This window comes from Vicugna pacos, chromosome 2 (genome assembly GCF_048564905.1).
Source record: "Vicugna pacos chromosome 2, VicPac4, whole genome shotgun sequence".
NCBI lineage: Eukaryota > Metazoa > Chordata > Mammalia > Artiodactyla > Camelidae > Vicugna > Vicugna pacos.
Genome location: NC_132988.1, coordinates 14,935,349 through 14,956,511, shown reverse-complemented (window position 1 = coordinate 14,956,511; position 21,163 = coordinate 14,935,349). Strand labels below are relative to the sequence as shown.

Here is a 21,163-nt window from a genome sequence, read left to right as displayed (position 1 = left end):
TTGCCAGGAAAGGTTTTTAAAATCTATTATGTGTATTATGATATGGAACTATTAAGTTGGAGCATATATACTGACTTTCAGGTATTTTTGAAGCCTGTCATAAAGTCTTAACTTTTAAAAATACTCTACTACTTTCATGAGCCTTCTAAAAAAAAAAAAACCACTCATCAGAGCCATTTAGAAAGAAATATGGCATTAAAACGAGGTAAATTTTCCATGTGTTATACTGTGACTTAGTTGGGCCCTCCCATTAAAGTGAAATGTGTCTTCCAACTAGTGTGAAGTAGTCATGATTTATTTGAGCCTGATGGTAAAGGTCTATTAAAACAATAACTTGGACATAGTCTTCATAGCTAACACGTCACTCATTGAAGAGATCAGGGCAGGAATTCCACAGAAGGCTGTATGTCTATCCATGTCAAGGAAATGAGCAACCAAAGGGGCTAAAGAAGTTGAACTCCTCATGTATGGATAACCCCATTCTCAGAGGGTCTCTAGGAGTCAGGAAAGATGTGGAAACTGCCTGTTGGAGGTGGGGGGGATCTCAAAGCCTGTGCCTGATACAGTCCTGGACCATCATCATGGACCAGCTCTGCGTTTAACAAAGGAAGTGTTTGTGGTTGGATAAGGGGAACAAAAGAACGATATTTAATTCTTTAAAATAACACACAGCAGCGTTGCTTTACAATACCCCTCGCTGATAAACAGATTTTGACATTCTAAGGATGAAATTCACCTTCCCCATGGGTTTTCCCTAAGATTACATCTACCGAACTCTCTCAACAGCCCTTTAAATTGGGTAAAGCTTTTTAGGTACTTGAATCCAGCAAATGACTTTCACCAGCCATTTCACTTTTTCTATTGCTAGACACCTATGTCATCACCAAACTTCTCAAATGCAAGTTCTATCTTATTTCTTCTCAGTACAAAGACAGTCCTCAATTCATTGCCTCAGCACTCCCCTGAAACTGCTCTAGTTAAAACAACCAGTCACACAGAAAAACAAAAACAGCCCCCTTCCAATCACTGATCCAATGCTCTGTTTTCTGTCTTGGCCTCTCCTGACCTTCTGCGGCATTTATTGCTCTTAACCATCTCTTCCAGTGCTTTCCAGAGCCCCGTTCGCTCCTGCTTCTTATCCTCTGTCTCTGACCACTTTTCTCTCCTACTTCCTGAATGACCTCTACCACTACTCCTAAAGGTTCCCATGATTACATATGAGATCCAAGTTTCCATTTACTCCCTCCTCTGCCTTTCTGACCCCAGGAAGCATCCACAGGCCTGCGAGTTTTAAATCTTCATCCCCAGCCCCAGTCTCTCCCAAGATCCAGACACACATTCACCTTTACATTCCACAGATTCTTTTCAGACACCATAACCAAACCTTATTTTAGGTTTGCCTTACCCAGTCCCATTTTAAAACCCATCTTTCCTATGTTTCCTATCTCAATGAATGGTGATACTCCAAGTATAAAAACCTGGGACTATACTGGGCTTCCTCTTTCTTTCACCCCTGACCACCAAAATGAGTCACCAAAACTCAGTTCTATCATAGAAATACTTCACAAATCAAATCTCTTTCCTATAGCATTGCCTCTGCCCTTAGATCAACCACGCCTTCCTTAGTGAATGGATTGATGAAAGAACCTCTCACCTAGTCTCTGGCCAGCAATTTCTCTTCATCCTGCAAGCATTCACACACTGGATCTTAAAAGCAACTGGTGACCCTGTCACTTCCCAATGTAAAGATTTCCATTGCTCCACCTCGGCTGCCTTCAGATGAAGTTCAAGCTCCTTAAACAGACATACAAGACCCTCAAAGTCTGGCCCATTCTGCTTCTCCAGTCCTAGATATTGCAGCTCTTCTCACAAAGCATCTACTACATGTAGTCATGTAGGACTTCTCATTTACTCTGAAATCTGATATTAATTCCCGCATTGATGCCTGACCCCTTTGAAACACTCCCCTCCCCATTTATTCTCAATCTGTTAGCTCTCCTTTGAGCTAAAGGTCCATCCTTAGATTCCTTGAGTTTCATCCTCAACATTTCCTCATCTCTCTTGCCTTCCTGTTCTTCTTGTTCATCCTACAAAACCCAACTCTGGATCAATCCAAATATATGAATTCTTCACTCCTACTCCCTGGGGTAATCACCTTTATCAGTTCTGCTCTCAGAAATAAGTCCATTAAATTTTATGGATATAGCATATAATAGCAGTAGGTGTCATTCTGCTCCATGAGAAATTAATGAAATGGATGATATTCAGAATATCCTCTGGTGCTGCCACAAGAGTTAGAGCTTTTGGTGGGAAACTTTGAATAGGTGATTTCTCTGTCCAGGAAAGGCTTTGTCTTGGTCAATGAAAAGTTTGAGCCCACAATCAGGATTGTAGGAGAATCAGAGCATGATCCTGTGGCTCTCTTTCCAACCAGCCTGCATAAAAGACTCATTAGGTCAAATCCAATTGACCTTCCTTTCTGGATGAGTTTCTGATTAATAGATTGATTTAAATAATAGCAGAAAGTTATTTTTTGTTTCTATATTCTGGTATGAACTTGAAAAGCATTTTTCTTTGAATAAAACAGCAAAGTAACATGTAGAGAAAGGGAACTAGCTTACTATCTCTTATGCGGAGTGGCATTTTGCTTTTGTTGACATCCGTTATCAATTTCATCCAACACACAGTAGGCCAAGCTGGGGTCTAGCCAAGGATCCTGAACAGTGCCAGTGGGCAAGTCTTAGAGCAAAAGGCAGAGAAGAGCTCTTCCTGTCCAGAAAGGAAAACACATCTGACTCTTCTCTGAGGTGAACCAAATCCAGAGAGAGTTAGTCCATTCATGACTCTGTTCAAATAAGAACAGACTGGCAGACGGTATAGCTCACTGGTAGAGAGCATGCCTAGCACACATGAGATCCTGGGTTCAATTCCCAATGCCTCCATTAAATAGATAAATAAGCCTAATTACCACCCCCCATTAAAAAAAAACACACTAAAAAAAAATAAAACAGACTTAGCCAAAAAGTAAGCACAAGGAATAATAAAGAGAATAAGCACCTGCTGCAGAACACTTCAGGAAGACAGCGTGGGGAGGCTTCCATCAGAGCCGGAAGCAAACCTGTACATGACGGAAAACAAATGTCAGGAGGGGAGTGGGGGAACTCCAACCCCTGTTTCAACAGCTGGGATTCAAGAGTTAGAATTAGGCAGTGAGAGCACCTCATCTTTATTTTCAGTGGACAGCCAGTATTATTCTTCAGTAGGAAGAATCAGTTATGGCCTCAGAAACTTTGTGAAGATCTTGTCTTACATTCACTGTACTAGGCAATCTCTGAGCACCTCTGGTTGGCAACTGTTCCCATAAGTGGGCTTAGTACTTCCCAGCCATCTGTATTTGTGTGGATTACCATAAGGGCCCATTTCCTTGCCTCCTTAGGGGATGTCAAGGGTATTTTTTTCTCCAGCAAATAGTTCATGAATCCTGAATCACAATCACCAGAGGCATCTTAATTTTCTTATCTCCTGCCAACATCTGTATTAACGTATTGGCTAAAAAAAAAAATAAAGAAAAAAAAAAGTATAGCCTTGTTTTCACACACGATCATTTAGTACCATTTTGAAAGGCCCAGTTGCAGTCTCCCCTTGGAAGGCCAAAGGTGCAGTCTTCTGGAGAGAGAGAGGAAAAAGAAAAGAAGGGCAACGGGGGACCAGAAGCATGCCAGAGGGGGAGAAAAAAGGAAGTCATTTATTTCACTCATTTTCCTGGCAGGATTAATTTATGATTCTTGGAAACTTTTGGCAGGAAAGTGGGAGGAAGGATTTCAAGAATTCATAGAACCATTAAAAAAAAAAAAAAAAGATGTAGCAGCAGGGAGAGGGGGATGGACAGCGCATCTAGTCCAGTTCCTCCATGTCACAGATCTGGAAAATGAAAAAAAGAGGAGAAACAGGATAATCTCTACTGCTCTCCCAGTATTTGTCAATTATGTTCTATTTGTTAGACCAGCCTCTACCTTGTGACATAGTTATTAGCATATCGATCTCCCTCTTCCGCTGGTGCATAAATTCCTTGAAATGCAAAATCAGCACTTAATGCAGATCTAAAACTGGAAACGACTCAAACCCATAGTGGTTTGGTGAAACAAACGTTATATATATATATATATAAAATAACAAATAATAGAGTAGTACTCCATAGCTGTTCTTAAAAGGATGAGCAATATCTCAATGAACTGATGAGGGAAAATCTTCCTGTGAAAAGGCAAATTTTGGGAGATACTGCATAGTATGATCCAATTTCTTTAAAATGGGCCCAAGTGCGTACGTGTGCACGAGGACACGCATGCGCACACACGGCACTCAAAGTCCCTGCCTCCGCCCCTGACCTCTTGTCACGCCCACCTCACACGCCTTGCTCTAGCACCGCACCGAGACTCCAGCTTTTTCAACGTGTCTCGTAAGAACACATACCTTGAGCCCTGGTCTCCACTCAATGCCTAGCTAACTTCTAACCTCAATCCTGTGTTAGTGCAGAAATCTGGAAGAGTCTACACCAGACTCTTAACATATTCCAGGGGCCAAGGTGACAGGGTATTTTTCTCTTTCTGTATCATATTTTTCTGTATGGTTTGAATTTCTAATGATGATAATAATTTTTTATTATTTTGTAATCAAGAAAAAACAACTGGAAATATAAAGAACAAAACCAAAATAAATTTTTTTAAACATTTAGTGCATATCTAATCAAAGTGCTTTGTGTGGAAAGAAGTTAGATATCTCTTTCCATCTGAGAAAGTCAGAGACAAAAATAAGGAAGGGGTAACCTTTGAATTGAACCTTAAAGAGTGAGGAAAATTTGAATCTATGAAGACAGAAAAGTTCTGTACATGAGGGGAGGAGGGTCTTGGAATAAGGCCAACTTATAAATGGTATTTATGAAGAAAAGAAGGCTTTACAGTTTGGTTAGAGTGCAGGGTGTCTGATAAAGTGCCCTCAGAATACCTTTCCTTTAAGCACAAATTTTTCTATTGCATAGCTCTTACGTACAAAACTTCAGCCAGCACCTCAGAGAAAGCACAATTTGACTAGTGTTCTGTAGACTATGTTATGCCTCTTGTACTTTTCAAGGTTGGCATAGAGAAGGGAAGGGAGGGAGTAAAAATGGCCAGCACCTTCTGGCAATGTTGCCTAGTGGCCCAACAGCCAAAGAATCATTGCAGCCTCCTAGAGGAAACACTGAGCAAAGAATAAACTCATCAATGAGATGCAGAAAGATCTCAGCTGGCCTTAATCTATATCTGAAAATGATTCTATTATTAAGCCTATACACACAGCAGGATATGAATTTAATTCTTATATTGCTATGTAAGTCTTTGGTTATCTTACAAATACAAAGATTTTTATAAAATATTTTTAAACATCTACCATGCTTTAAAATCATGTATGCTGCTTCACTGCATGTGTGTACCTTCTATTATTTCAAAGAAAATGAAGAAAGAAGAAAAAATTTCTAATCACTTGAAACATTCCATCCAGGAAATGTCATCATCTCTTCACTCAATGAATATTTATTGCCAGGGACGTTTTCTAGGCACTAGAAATGCAGCAGTGAACAAAACAGACAAAAGTTCCTGCCCCCGTAGGGTTTACATTCTAGTGTAGGGAGACAAGCAATAAACAAAATTAGTAAGTAAGATATGTAGTTATTAGAAGGCGGTAAGTGCTATGAAGGAAAAGGAAACGGGAAACAGGGAGGAAGGCTAGGGACAGGCAGAGCGGAAATGGAAGGGATAGTGATTCCAAAGAGGATGATCGGGGAAGCCCTATCAAGAAAACAACATTAGAATAAAAAAAGATTTGGGAGCACTAAGCAAATCAGTCATGTGATTATCTCAGGGAAGAACAGTCAGGACAGAGGGACAGCAACTGTAAAAGTCCTGGGTGGGAACTGAGGAAGGGCAGGGAGGTCACTGTGGCGGCTGCTGGGGATCTGAGGCCGCCAGAGGGATGCTCCTGGTACAGTGCAGGACGTTGCAAAGATAGAGGAACAGGTAGTTTAGCCAGGTGGGCTTGGGGGTGGGGGGACCAAGGTATAATGATACGGAGTGAGTCCTGCTGTAAAAGAATAGCCAAAGAGAGGAACTGGCCTCATGAAGGAAGAAAGAGGGTATCATATGAAGGGAAACTCCAGCCGTCCCCTGGGAGGAGCCACAGTAACCAGGGAGCAAGTAGACAGCCGTGGAAGGAGGTAGCCCAGCACTGCGAAGGCTGGAGGCTTTGACTTCCATTCCTGGAGAGGCCCTCCCGCCCTGCCCTGCCACACTGGTTTCTCCCTATTGCCTGTGAGCTCTGCGGAAATGACACAAACAAAACAGGGTGTTGTGAGAGTGGTAGCGTTAACAGGCAGTCTGCATGCTTCATCTCTGGCATGGCTGGTTCTGTTTTCTCTGCTAGTTTAATATTTCCCTGAAATTTTGCAAAGGGACAGAAAGACAATTTAGTTTGGAAGTCTGTTAGTTTCATATAGCAGATATTCCCAGAAATGCCGAGGGGAGAGGGGTATTCCAATAAAAAGCAGCATGCCTAATCTAAGAACCTAAGGGACCCTGGAGGAGAACTGTACTAGACCCAAGTAAAATATGTTCAAACACTCCAAACAAAACCTTGATTTAACAAATGCCTTTACAAGCAGTTGCTTTACTGAATGCTATCCCTCTAGTTTGCTCTGATAAACAATAGATCATAAATTTAAACTTCATATCTTAATCCCACTATAAGCTTTTAACTCATTAAATATTTTTAAGATAGAGAACAAAGACCAAATTATTAAATTCCATTAACAAGTGCTAAAGATAAGCTGTTAAGGCCCATTAACATATATATGCTTGAATGCTCCTTCATTTCAAAAAGTTGGAAAGCAAAAAATGAAAAATTTTGCCTTACTAAAAATAGCCATGCCAAATTGCAAATAGGTATGGGGAAGTTGTCACTTAATAATAGCCAGGCAAACGCTTTCAAAATACCTGAAACCAATATAACAATAATTATTATTCATTTGAAAGCCCTGAGCTTAGCACGACTTCTATATTTGTGTGAGCTTTAGGTGATCACATTTGATTCTGTCTCATTTTGCAGTAAAGCAATGTCATATAAAATGATGTTATCAACCTCAGAAAAATAGATAACTGTTGTAACAGGATATCTTAATCCTGCTAAATTAGTGATTTGTCACTAATTTGCCACAGCACTAATTTTATCAAAGTACAAACACCTTGTATTGCAATCCACCTGCATTTACTGGGATTAAAACCTAGGCCTTTTCTTCAACAACACTGCCACCTTCTGTCTAGTGTGGATTTGCTGGTATTTCTATGCCATCAAGAGCAGGAAATGTACTTTAGATTCGTATATTCTTAAAGTTGGAAGAGGCCATAAAGAAGGCGTAAACAGTCCCTCACATTATTTGGATGAGGGAACTGAGACCCAAAGGTTTTAAGTCACATGCTCAATGTCCTACAGCCATTTCGCCCAAATTAGAACTGATTCTCTTGCCATCGGCTTGTCTATTAAAACAAATGGAGTGGAGACATTTTATCAAGAGCTTAATAATAATTTTCTCCAAGAAAGGAATTTACTTATTTAAGTTACACAAATTTTGTACCCTAAGAAACATTATGCTTTCAAATTTAAAAGATTTCTATTTGTTCAATGTGTAGCCTTAAAATTATTCTAGGCCAGAAAAGCAGGTGATAACTAACAATTTTTCTTTTACTTTCCTCCATTCTCATCTCCCCAGTTATGAAATTTTTTGTCAAACAAGGCACAATACCAATGCTAATGGGAAAGTTCTAGAAACACAATGGATAAGAAATGTATCGTATATACTTAGGAGTAATTAAACCAGAATTGTGTTGCTAAACTTCATAAGTTTATTAAACTATAGGTATATTTTAGAGTACGCCATTTAAAACTTAACAAAATCTCCTTTGGCAGATTTTTTAAGTTTTTCACCAACTTAAATGTCTCATTTAACTAAGTTGGGTGTAAATAGAATTAGCATTTCTGCTATCAACTCCACTTAGTCATTCTAACATATTACATATTTGTTAATATGTTAAGGACTTTAGTGTCTATGTTCATGAAGAATATGGATTTGTAGTTTCTTTTTCTTATAATATGTTAGAGTAATGTTGGCCTCATGAAATGAGTGTAACCTTCTCCTCTATTTTCTGGATGAGGTTTTTGTAAGGTTAGGAATAATGCCTTCTTGTATGTTTTATGGAATTCACCAATAAATCTGTCCGGGCCTAAAATTTCCTTTGAAGCAAAGTTTCTATTTCTGAATTCTATTTCTGAATTCAAGGTAATAAATATGGGTATATTCTGATTTTTTATTTTTTTTTTGGTTCATTTTGGTAATTGGTGTCTTTTATGGATTTATACATTTCATCACATTTATTGGCATAAAGTTATTCATAAACATCCTCTATTATCTTCTCAAAGTCTGTAGGCTCTGAAGTGCTATCCTGTCTTCCAATGTTAATATTGGTGATTTATTTCACTTTTTCATGATTAGTCTGGTCAGAGGTTTATCAATTGTATTAGTCTTTTCAAAGGACTAGGCTATGATTTTTACGGATTTTTATCTAATATTTGCCTGATTTTTATCTCATTGATTTCTTCCCTTTATTATTGTCTCCCTTCTATTGACTTTGGGTTGTTCTTTTCCTAGCTTCTAATGGCAGAAGCAGAGATCACTGGATTTAAACCACTCTTCTAATATAAGCACTGAAACATGTAAATATATCTTATGCCCTGTTTCAGCTGCGTTTTCGCAAATTTTGATATATTGTATGTTCATGAACATTCAGTTCTATTTTGTAATATCCCTTGTTTTTCTTCTTGGACCAATGTGTCTTTGAGAGTATACTGTTTTCTTTAAAAGTAGTTGAGAATTGTTCTATAGTCTAGCATGTGGTCTATTTTAGAGAATGTCCTGTGTGCACTTAAAAAGAATGCATATTTTCCTATTGTTTAGATGTGTATTCTATTAATGATACTTAGCTCAAGTTGCTTTTTTTATATCTACCAACCCAATATTCAAGGAATACATTTACTTTTTAAATTTTGCTTCAATAATGTTTAGATCGTTGGACTCACCCTGAAATGTTACCAAATCAGAGCTGAAAATCATTGCCTAAGGGAATTAGTTTGAAAGCTAGAGACCATATGATTGCCTGTCCCTCATTGTTCTGAAATCTTATGATTAAGCACAACACTAGAAAATGTAGAACTCCTTTTGAATGGTCATTGGAAATTTGTTCTAAAATACAAAGTTAGTAAAAAGTAAAAAGTAAAACTAAGAATTATTCATACTTTTATAAAGTAGAATAAAATTGAACTGTACATTGGTTAATGCATTTAGCCTTACGGGTTTAATTCTAATTAACCTGTTACATGAAGAAGAGCCTTTGCTCCAAAACCAGTAGATCATGATGATACTTTGCTTCATTTTCCTAAAGCTAGTTGATCTTTAACTTCCTTATTTATGCTGTGATTTCTTGCATAGTACACTCTATAGAATCTAGTCTGTAAATGAGGATTAGAAATTAGTGAGCTACTCTGAGATAGTATAGAAACTGAGCTAGGTATCCCACTGGGAAGATACCTGCATTTCTTATCACAGCTTTACTTGACTACCCTCCCCATTCTACGAGTCAGCAATCATGGCAGGAAGGCCTGGAAATGGTTACAAATATTCATGCTCCTTTCCTTGTAGGCCATGTCAAGACTTTATAGAGTTCTTTAACAGTCCAGAAGTCTACAACTAAGTCTTACTTTTCCATCTCATCCTTCCTTACCAGTCCACACTGACTGCACCTGCTGGAACACTGAAACTATCATTAAATATCCAAGAAAATCATCATTAATTGAGAAATATTGAGGGGAAGAATATCAGAGAGAAGTCAAAGTAAAGCAGCAGCATGTCATCAAAAGATTACAAACTTTCAGGGGAGAGGGTGTAGCTCAGTGGTTAGATCACATGCTCAGCATGCAGGAGGCCCTGGATTCAATCCCTAGTACCTCGATTGAAATAAGTAACTAAGTAAATAAGCCTAATTACCTCTACCCCAAAAAATGAAAATAAAAAATTTTCTAAAAAAAAAGATTACGAACTTTGGACATAAACGAAAGAATCATGCCTGGTTTTGAATTCTAGGTGTTTCATTTAGGAATTGTGTCATGTTAGACAGTATTTAGGCCAATCTGCTCTTTGTAAAATGAGCATTATAAAAGGTTCACAGACGCATTAGCACATTACATGGTATGTAGTAGGTGATTAATAGTGATTCCCTTCTAGTCACCCTCTAGCCCACCAGTCCAATCTCCCAACTGGGGGTAATTTGTTGGTGTTTAAGGACATGTCCATCATATAGTTCATCTTCCAGGTTATGAAAGTGAATATCAGGAAGATTAGCCATATTTCCAAACAGACTTAGGAAATGCATTATGATCTAAATCTAAAGGCACTCAATTTTCTCTTGTAGAATTATCTGAATTCTACAATGCACCCTCCTAAGTCCTGTATTTTCCATTGTTCTCTCAAGAGCCAATCAGATTGCTCACTCTGCATTGCAGATTTACTGTAGTGTCACAGGTGACAGTAGTCAGTAAAAATTAATTAAGGTTAATTAAGTGTGCTTCATAATAGTAAGAACTGGAAAGGATTTACTCCTAGAACTTTAATCACATTATAATCAAAGTATTTGCAAACTAATGAGCCATCACTGAATTGAGGTGTAAGAATATTCCAGGTATTCTTCCTGTGCAGTCACTTCTACTTGCATGACTTTATTTCTAAGGGATAGTTCATCATTGCTTAATAGATAAAGCATAATAAATAATACCATAATAATAAATAATGCATAACACACTGATAAATAATGAACACGTTTTGACAATTAATTGCAGGTCAACGGAAATTTTGATTGGCTCTTACCACCAACTTAAAGGGAAAAAAATACACAGGAAAGATCCATAAGGTAAGATGCAGCAGATTTTTGTCATCCATTATTTCTTAGCTGAGATAGGGAGAAACTTGTCTCTAAAACTCCAAGATTTCTCAGTACAGAAATAATTGCTTTTTGTTGGGAATTAATATGTACTAATTAAGAGAAATAGTTTGGGCTAATTAAGAATTATGTAAAATGACACAGAAATTCATTAACTTTCAAACTATTAGAATATGGTAAAATACACTTAATACTGAAATTCTACTGAACATAATGTAATGAACATACTAATTTTTCTCTCTGGATGTTGAAGATGGTCAGCATCTTGTGCCTCTAGGTCATTACTATGAAAGCAGTGATCATTAGATTACATGGTCAGAAGGAATTGGAGGTTCCATAGTAACTCAAGTTTGTTAACCATGGTGCCTGCCATGCTAGCCACCCCTTCAAGTGGAAACCTCCCATGCCCACAGCTTCTGCATGGTGACAACTCAGGGCAGCTGTGTTTCAAAGTTAGGGCAGCACCTGCTGATGGGACCAAAGCAATCATTTGACCCATAAGCCAATCCACAGTCTAGCTAGCAATGTATAAAGTGCTTGGACATCAAAAAAATCAACGTCTATCTTAGGAAATTTAAACTTGTTTATATATATATTGCAGCTGTCAGAGAAAGCCAGTGAAGGCTCATGGGAAAATATAGGATAGAAGAAGCTGTGACAGCCAAATTTACGAGTAAACAGAAATTATGAGTAAGCAGAGGCAGAAGGTAAAGAAAAGATATATAGAGAGTGGAAGGTGAAGAATGTAGTCAATAGAGTGTGGCGAATGGAGCAGACATATGAAAAGTAACTGAATCACATTAATAGGAGAGCCCTTGACTCAAAATCAATAGACTCCTGCTGTTCAAATCTCTGGAGCTGCCTGGCATTCTGAGCTGACATCTAGTTCTGGTTTCCTCTTTTTTTTTTTTTTTTTTGGATAGTGGAAGTACTTGGGGCTGAACCCAGGACCCTGTGCATACCAAGCATGTGCCCTAGCACTGAGCTATATCCTCCCACCCCTGGCTTTCTCTTGATTCTCATATCTTGTTTATGTCCTCCCCCACCCCAAATTACTTGACATAAATTGAACTTTACATCTTTTCAATCAAATCAGTATATGAGGATAAGAAGATTAAACTGTTTATTGCTTCCATGGCATTCTTAATTGTCTTGATTAAGCCTCCATTAGAAACTTATTTGCCATTGGTCTTTTCCTTATAAAAGGTTGGTACAGTGATAGCCATAAATTTTATTTTAATTACTCATTTTTGGATTTCATTTTAAGTAGCATATAGACTCTTCGTGTGTAACTCTCAGGTGAAGGGCAGGTTGAATCCAGAAATACAGAATTTAGATTGAGAATCAAGGCTAAACTCTCCGTGTAGACCAAAGCCAGCTCCACCAAGGGAGGAATCCCAGGTACTATTATTATAACTATTTTGAAAAATTCAGGTACCATTGGTCTTAGATCTCCAGAAAACAATTATATTTGCATTGAATTTTAGACAGTTTTATGTTAAGTTCACAAATCCCTAACTCCAGCATACAAAATAAAAACAGATAAATCTAATGAAACGGTATACAAGCACAATATCTAGATGACCAAATCTGAGAAATAAATAAGGCAAACTATAATAGAAATGCCAAGAGAGGAGAGCGGAGGAGAGGAAAGAAAGAGAAGTGAGAGAGGAAATTCTAGGGAGAAGAATAATGATCCAAAATCTATACACAAATCCACTTTAGACTCCACAAGGAAAAGTGGGTACAGTAGTTGGAAAGGCAGGCTGACAGATGGAGAAGACTAAGGCTTCATTCATCCTTTACCGTCTCAGACTTCTTCACGAATCAGGCAGTGAAAGTTTGTGTTGTTTAGCCCAGTGTTATAACAGATTCGGCCCTAAAGAGAAGTTAAAAGGACATTTATGGTTGATGCTGGAATCAGAAATATTTTATTCAGGGAACCCTGATCACGTTTGTGTTAAATTACATTAACGCACCTATGTGTTTGCTCATGGTAGGTCTGAGAACCCTTGACCCATATTGTGCTCTCTTCTAATTTTCACTACATCTGGAGGTTCCCATGTGACTTCGGTTTTCTCAGATGATCCTACTTCCCCAAGACAGGTGATGTTTTGTACTGTATGTAAATAACAAGTAAAATCACCTGAAGGTTATAGGTAGCTAGTTGTGACTAACTCAGATCTGGCCCTAGCGTGTCTTCACCACACTCCCTTCACATTGGAGTTCAAGGTCACTCTGTAGGGGGATGTCACGGACAGGCTTGCCCATCCCACCTCCATATCCGAATGTAGTGCTCATATAAAAATGTTATCAATGGATGTTAGACACAATGGTACAGGACTGACATTTACAGAACATAACCGTCACCCACTTTATGGTTATTATGGGGAAAGGAATTTCATAGCCTAGTCAGGGAGCCAACATTTTAACTTTTGGAAGGTACCAATTAGGGGATGCATGCATATGTGCATTTTTGTGTAACAGATAGGAAGGACTTCAAAGCAACTTAATATATATATATTTGACAGAGAGCAGGTCAGAGTACATGCAGAGCTTTAAAAAAATTAAGGGGGAAAGAAGTGAATGTTTTTAGCTTTTCTTCATGCAGAAACATTGCATTAACACATTTGTTTTGAGAAGTCAAAGATTTTACCCCAGTTAGAGAAACAGTTTTTCACACATTGCCTAAAGTGGAGCCCTAAAACAAAAGTGCCAAGTGTTCGCATCATTTTAAATGTTTAAAGTTTTTGGAATCTATTATAAAGTTTAAATGACAGGGTAAATAAATTTTGTAATGGCAAGAGCAAGAAAACCTGAATTCACATTTTGGGAGTCTATTAAATTAAAGTGATTTTTAGCACACTCTGCATTCTCCTTGCTTGAAAGAGAAATAATAATTCAGAGACCAGCCCTTTTTTATTCCTCGGAGAGGCATAAAGAACAATGACTGAAATGACTTTGAGAGGAGAAAAAGAACTGACAGCCAGCAGGGAGAATGGCTACTGCTGTAAAGAACGGACCGAGAAGGAAAAAAATGTATCTTGGGGGAAAGGAAGTAAAAGTGTAGTGGAAAATGGAGAGACAACAACAGAAAACTGGATGGGTCAGGGAAATCAGAAATACAGCAAAAGTTTTGCATTCAAAACATAAAATACAGTGGGCACAATATTGGCCAGAAATAAACTCTCTAAAAAAAAGAAAGGTTACTTCCAGTGCCCATAAAATTTGTTCATATAATGAAATTTTATTGTATTAGTCTACTCATTATTTCCAGATCTAATATCATAATTAAATAAATTGTCAGATTTGTAATATTTGTCACTTATCCTTAATATTTCAAGCTCCAATTTGCATTTCATTAAGGAAAAGTAATTAAATGGGAACAAAGTCTGGACTTCTTTAAGAAAACAGATTTGTTTCCTTTTTATGGCATTGGAAGAATTCTTTCATGACCAAATCAACCCCTGAGTGTTTCCTTTCTAAACTTTTCTATAGAATATTACAGCCAATGCCCAACTAAAAATTTGGAAGTTAATTAGCTGCCCACATCTGAAACACATTTCTCCTTTTTTTCATGAAGTAACAAACTGAGGACACAAATATCAGGCACAAGTTTTGTAAAATACAATCTTAAGCCCTATTTTATGTATTACAAGGAATCCCAAAACTCAACCCAACAATGCAGTTAACCTTTTATTAATTATAAGGTAAGTGCATCCCCATTGGAGTGGTTTCTTTCTTTCATCAAAAACTTACAATGCAGGCACATATTTGCAGCATTAAATGTCAGCATATTGCATAAATACAGAGCAGCATTATTCACTTTGGGCCCATATAAACGGCGCCACCTGAGGCTGTGCAGTGTATAGGCTTTTTGACAGCATATGAAAACCTTAGGAGTATCACTATTTCCCATAGTCAGTTTTTCTAAAGGCCTATATCATTGCACCTTAATTTCCAAAAGTAACAGCAATAAAATTTATTACTTATTATCAAAACTGAGTCTCAGTCTTTGTCATCCATGTCCCAGTAAGATACTGCAAAAAGGACACCAGCTTTCCTTCAGACACATTTAGTTTAAATCTCAAGTCTGCCACTCACTACTCATGAGATTTTGTACAAGTTTTCTAGCCCCTAGGTCTTACTCATGCCTAATAGGATTCGCCATCTCTCCCAGGATTGTTAGAGGCAATAAATATAAAAACATGGATAAACTTCCTAATACCAGATATATACCAAAAAAATGTTAGTTGTTATCCTGCCACCAACATACTCAAACTTATATATTTGGATCATAAAAAATTCCAAAAACTAAGGGCTTCAGGATTTATGTAGGGGCTTAGAATTTTAAATTATGCCCCTGATTGGATAATTGTTATAAATAATATGCATGGCATTACATATTTTTATATTTGTATGTTAGACTTATAGATTGGTACATTTTTCATTGCACATATGCAAATAATTCTCTATAACATAAATTTAGGTCAAGGGACATTAATATATATAATAGTAGCTATTAAAACATTATGTTCAATCACGAAAAATACAACCCTAGGCTCAGATACCTTTACAAGGGAGAGGTAAGTTCCACCAAGCATTCAGAGAACAGATATTCTTACACAAATTGTTTCACAAATTTAAAAGGGAAGTGGTGATGGTGCCCAACTCATGTAATGAAGCTAACAAAACCCAAGATACTTCAAACCAGAAAGCTATAGCTTAATCTCACTTATGAGCATAGACAAAAAATCCTTAACATAGTATTATCAATCCAAATCCAGAGGTGTATTTTTAAAAACTACAACCATGTTTTATTTATAATTCTAATGTAAGAATGATTAAATGTGATGAAAATATATTCAGGTAATTGACCACATTAATAGATGAAGAGAAAATTTATGTGATTATGTCAATAGGTAGAGAGGAAAAGTATTAGATAATATTCACCCCATTCGTGAAAACAACAACAGAAAATCTTTAAGCAAATAGTCCTAGAAAAAACCTTTATTAACCTAAAATGATACATACCAAAAATTTAGAGTGAATATTATACTTACTGATGGGAAGTCTGAAATACTCCCTTTAAAGTCAGATATAAGATAAGGATATTACTATTCAGCCATGTCCTGGAAGTCTTAACCAATGTAGTAAATAAAATAAAACAAAAGATTTCAGGATTGAAAAGGAGTAAGAATAAGTGTCATTACTTTTTAGACAACATGATGTTTAGCCTAGAGAACTCTAAAAGAATCTTTAGACAAATTATAATAAGAAAGTTCAGTAGGATTGTGCAGTTGAAAAAAAAAGAGCAATATAGAAAATCTGTAGTATTCCAAGATACCAACAACAATTATAAAATGTCATTTTTTAAAGACCTCATTTACAATAGTAACAGACATTAAAGATACATAGAAACAACATTTTTTAAATTGAGTTGCACTTACACGGAAAAAAACTTCCAAAACATTGAAAGGTAGAAAAGGATTGCAAAAATAAAAGAAGAAATATATGATGTTCGTGGCGGAAAAGAATCAACCTACAAAGATTTTTATTTTTGTTCAAATTCATACATAAGTTGATAGAATTCCAATAAAAATTCCAACAGAGATTTCTGTAGAACTTGAAAAAACTAATCCTAAATTTTATTTAGAAAAGCAATGGAAAAATAAAAGCTGAGACAGTTTTGAAAACAAAGAAGCTGGGGTAAGTGGATAGAGCAGTAAGAAAGTAACATATCGCAAAACTCTAATAATTAAGATAATGGAATCTTGGCACATTAGTCCAGTGGTAAAAAAAAAAACGAAAAAACACAAAAAATGGCTATTCAATAAATGGTTGTGGGACAGGTAATTATTTAAACATATGGAAAAGAAATAAATGGGTCACCATATACAGTGATACTTTGTGGTTTAAAAGACCAAATTTGGAAAACAAAAATTTTAAACGTTTATAAGATGCGGTAACAATCTTTACGTCTGCAGGGTAGAAAAAAATTCTGAAACAGGCACCAACAGTACAAACAATAAAGAGAATACCTGTACTACTGACTGTGTGAAAAGAAAAAGTATTGAGTACAACAAAAGACAACTAAACATGAAAAGATAAACTACAGAGCAGGAGAAGATACAGCAAATAAAACCACCAATAAGCAGTACCCAGAATTTACCAAGAACTCTGAAAAATAAGAAGAAAAAAAATTCAATAGAAAAATAGCCAAAGGACATAAAGAGTCAGGTCAAAGAGGAAGTAACATGACTGATTGATGAACAAAAGAAAAGATGTTTCTTCTAACCAGTAATCTGGAAAATGCAGATCAAAACCACAACGCAAGACCATGTGAAGTTCATCGGGTTAGCGATAAATTTAAAGCCTGACCATCCCAGGTCAAGAGTATGGACCAGTGAACTCTAGCAAACAGCTGATGGAGTTATAAATTAGTAAGCCCTTGAGGGGAAATTTTGGCAATATGTAATAAAATTGAAAACAAGCAGATTCTTTCAGTAATTTCACTCCGAGGCATATGCCCTAGAGAAACTCTTACAAGGGGTGTGGCCACAGAGATCTGTATGCAGTGTTCTTTGCACAGCTATTTATGAGAACAAAATATTGAAAATAACCCATATGCCTACCAACCAGAAGACTGGATTTAAAAATTGTTATGTGGTTAAACTGGAATAGTATTTCTGTCTAATAGTTTTTATGTTTCTCAGCACAGTGCAATATTTCCATTTTTTAAAACAAGCAGAGAGCAGGTAAATAGAGTAGTTATATCTGAAAAAGGAATACTTCTGGATATTTCTAATCTATAAGCTAGGCTAGAAAATTGCTGGAAGAAATCATTACATGATAAATTTACAAATACCTCAAAGGCATCAGAATGCATGATCTGGAAGGAACCGGTCACATCAGGCTCACCTAATTTTGTAACATGACAGACTAATAGATCTAGTGGATACAGAGGAAGAGATAAACGCAATGTCCCAACTTGAGCAACAATTCTTATCCTGGGCCATATGCTATTCTCATCAAATAAAAAAAAGAAGGAAAAGAAGAAGAAGAAAGAAAGAAAGACAAAGCAGAGTAGGGGAAGGAAATTTAAAATGAAAGTGGAGATAGCATAGTCTAGACCTAGACTCAGGCCAATAGGATTAAATTACACAGATGGATAGCTCTTCTTCCTTCAAGACCATTATCAACCTTTGAGAGCAAAACTAGAGGCAGTCTGACCTCCCTGTGTTCCTTGGCCTCAGAGGTAAAACAAAGACCATAGGCCTTCAATGTTCAGTTGATATCTCTCTAAGAGAGAGTGAGAATTCTGTCATATGGAGATATATTTATTAAATTTAAAAAGTGATCAAAGCCAATCTAATATTTTAAGAGAGGATACCAAAGGAGGAGTACAGCTAAGGAAGAGAAATTGATAACCGATACATAAAAGATGAAAAAGAAGCCCTAACCAGGAAGCACAGTTCATGGTCCCTCACAAGAAAAACAACTTTGGCAAAGAAAGTGGTCATTTTCCATCAAGCATTTAACTTGATGAGAGACACGGGCTAGCGAGGGAAGGACCAGCGTCTCCACAGCGGCATCTCCCTGCAGTCTGATGAGGCAACTCCACCCTCAGTGACCAGCCAGATGGTCTCATGTGCTGTGATGGATCAGTTGAGAGTAGAAATCAATTGAGAGTTAAGCCTGGATGGCAAATTGACTTTTAAACATGGTGTCACTGTGATCTGAAAGTCAACCACAATCAGGGCATCCAGAAATAGGAACCCTGCCCTGAGGGTGAGCCCAGTTATTCTCAATTCTTGCTCCACGGGGTGTCCGTGTCCATCTCCACCGCTTAAAAGAAATGGAGGGCTGGGAAGATGGGCGGGGAGATTCTTCAAAATCAGCAAGTTGTTATGAAAGCATACCTCTGAGAAGAGAAATGTTTGCATTCATGTTAAGAGAGGATTTTAGCTGGTCATTTCACACACATGAAAGGCCTTACCCAGAATGTGGTTCCTGGCAGTTCTTCATCTTAGGAAAAAGAAAATAAGGGTTTAGATATGCAACATGAGATATTTAGATCAAAAATTTAAAATAACTTTCAGACAGAGCAGCTAACAAACTTTAGATAGAAAAGGTCTGTATGAAAAGTTGTAGGCTTTCCTTCTAAGGAGGAATTCTTTAATAAAATGTATTATTTTTAATACATTTCTGGATAATCCTCCCAAGATTTCTCTCAGTTCTGAAATAAGAATCATTCTAGAACACTCACTGAAAAATTGCTAAAAATTATTTGAGTAAATAAGAGGAAAAAAGTCATTATAAATTAAGCACTTGGCAAGGTAAACATTGCACTGCACAGTGAAGGTGTTTTGCCTTAAATTATACACCCACATCCCAAAAGAAAGATCAGCATTAATGCTTTTAAAACAGCTAATGCTTCACAGAAAAATATATAATTTCAGAAACGATCTGCCCACGACTCCTATTTTCTTTGTTACTTCCCTCTGTTTTCTTAAATACTTTGTTAATATTTGCATAAGAGCAGGACCTTACTTTCATGAGAGCACAGATCTTCAATCGATGTTTATAATATTACACAATTGTTGAAATTACACTGAGCAAAAAAAGAACACACATGTAGTGCTGAGGAGTTTGCATACTGGAAGACAGAGCATTCCCAGAATAAGTGACATGTTGTGTATTCGACACTGTCATTGCCAGTGTTTATTCTCCAGTACCTGCCCTTTATCTGAGGAATGGGCTCAACTCCCTCCCTTCTAGGGTGGAGTGGCGGAGTGGGAGTGGGGGTGGCATATGCTGTGCTGGAGCCTCTGTTTCTAGGACTCCTACGTGCTCTCTTAAAGGAGGAGGCAGGTCATGCACATCCACACTCGGACTGCAGTGGAGGGGGGTTTCCAGCTGAGACTGGGACAAAGCACAGAGCACCTTGATGCTGTGGACGAAGAATGAATGAAAAGTGGGAAAAGCGCACTGAGTACAGGACTCCCTGTATCTTTTGTAACCCGAAGAGTCAAAAAAAAACAGACTAAATTTCATCTTTAAATGAAACAGAAAATAGTGACACCACCAAGGAAGCCCTGACAGCCTTCTTTTCATTTCCTCCAGCCCAAGGCTGAGCGCGGCTGAGAAAGAACTGTCCACATGGGGCATGGGATTGAGGAAAAAGAGCCTGTCTCACTTAGATTGTGTCCCTTGAAAACAGCAGAAATGGACTCTAGCTAGCTTCAGGAAAAATAAAGCAAGATAAAATTAAAAACCTGAATGTTTTAACATAACATGAGGTTACTCCTAGAATTAAAGGAAAAGTAGGTGGAAAAAAGTTTTTCTGAGAAAAAGCTAGCATCCAGGCAGCTCTAGGGATTTAGGAACAGACGATTTCCTCCAGCCATCATGAGCATCCCACTGCCCCACCCCCGATCATGAGGAATGAATTCCAGTCCTATTCCATTGTCCTTGTGTCAGTCAGGACAAGATCCAAATCCAGGAGGAAGAACCCCATCTTGAGTTTGTACTCACCCCTCAGACAGAAGCTAAAGGGGCGTCTTGCCTGACAGTCCCCCGATACTGAGTTCAGCAGGGCAGGGCTGGTCCCCTGTTAGAAGTAAGAATGGACATCAGATAGACGACATCAGAGAAGGTGTAGACACTAAGGAGCCGAGCAGCTGGGCAGCTGAGGAGAGAAGGAGGGTTAGGGAATGTGCATAAACTCACAGGAGAGGCCAACAGGTCCCAGAGACGACTGGTTTACTTGACCCCTTTCTGATGACTCGTCAGCAATCTGGAACATTCTTCAGTGTGTAAGAATATTGCTTGTCTATCATTCTCCATTCAGCTATTTATATTTCATCTCTCGCTCATCCTCATGCCCCAGATTTCACTAATAAATTAAGGGGGATTTCTTCACCCCATGCTCTTCTTCCAAAGTATACAGACCATTTTAAGCATTGCTTCCTAATTAATGCATTCACTTATTCAAAAGTAGCCATCCTTGGCCAGGAAGTGCCACTTTAAAGTGCAATTATTTGGGCTCCATCATCGGCAACCACAACCTTGAGGCAGAACTCCAGCAG

General features: G+C 37.6%; 1 protein-coding gene across 3 annotated transcripts in view; it reads right to left on the bottom strand.

Moving 5' to 3' along the window:
• The window catches only part of IQCM (IQ motif containing M), a 480,596-nt gene that overhangs the window by 425,072 nt on the left and 34,361 nt on the right, over positions 1-21,163 (bottom strand). Inside the window, exon 2 of one of the 3 annotated variants that reach the window (XM_072975871.1) lies at positions 3,058-3,118. The exons of the other annotated variants lie outside the window; for them this stretch is intronic. The gene's annotated coding sequence lies outside the window, so the exon portion shown is untranslated. The remainder of the gene's footprint in view (positions 1-3,057; positions 3,119-21,163) is intronic. 3 annotated transcript variants of the gene reach the window in all.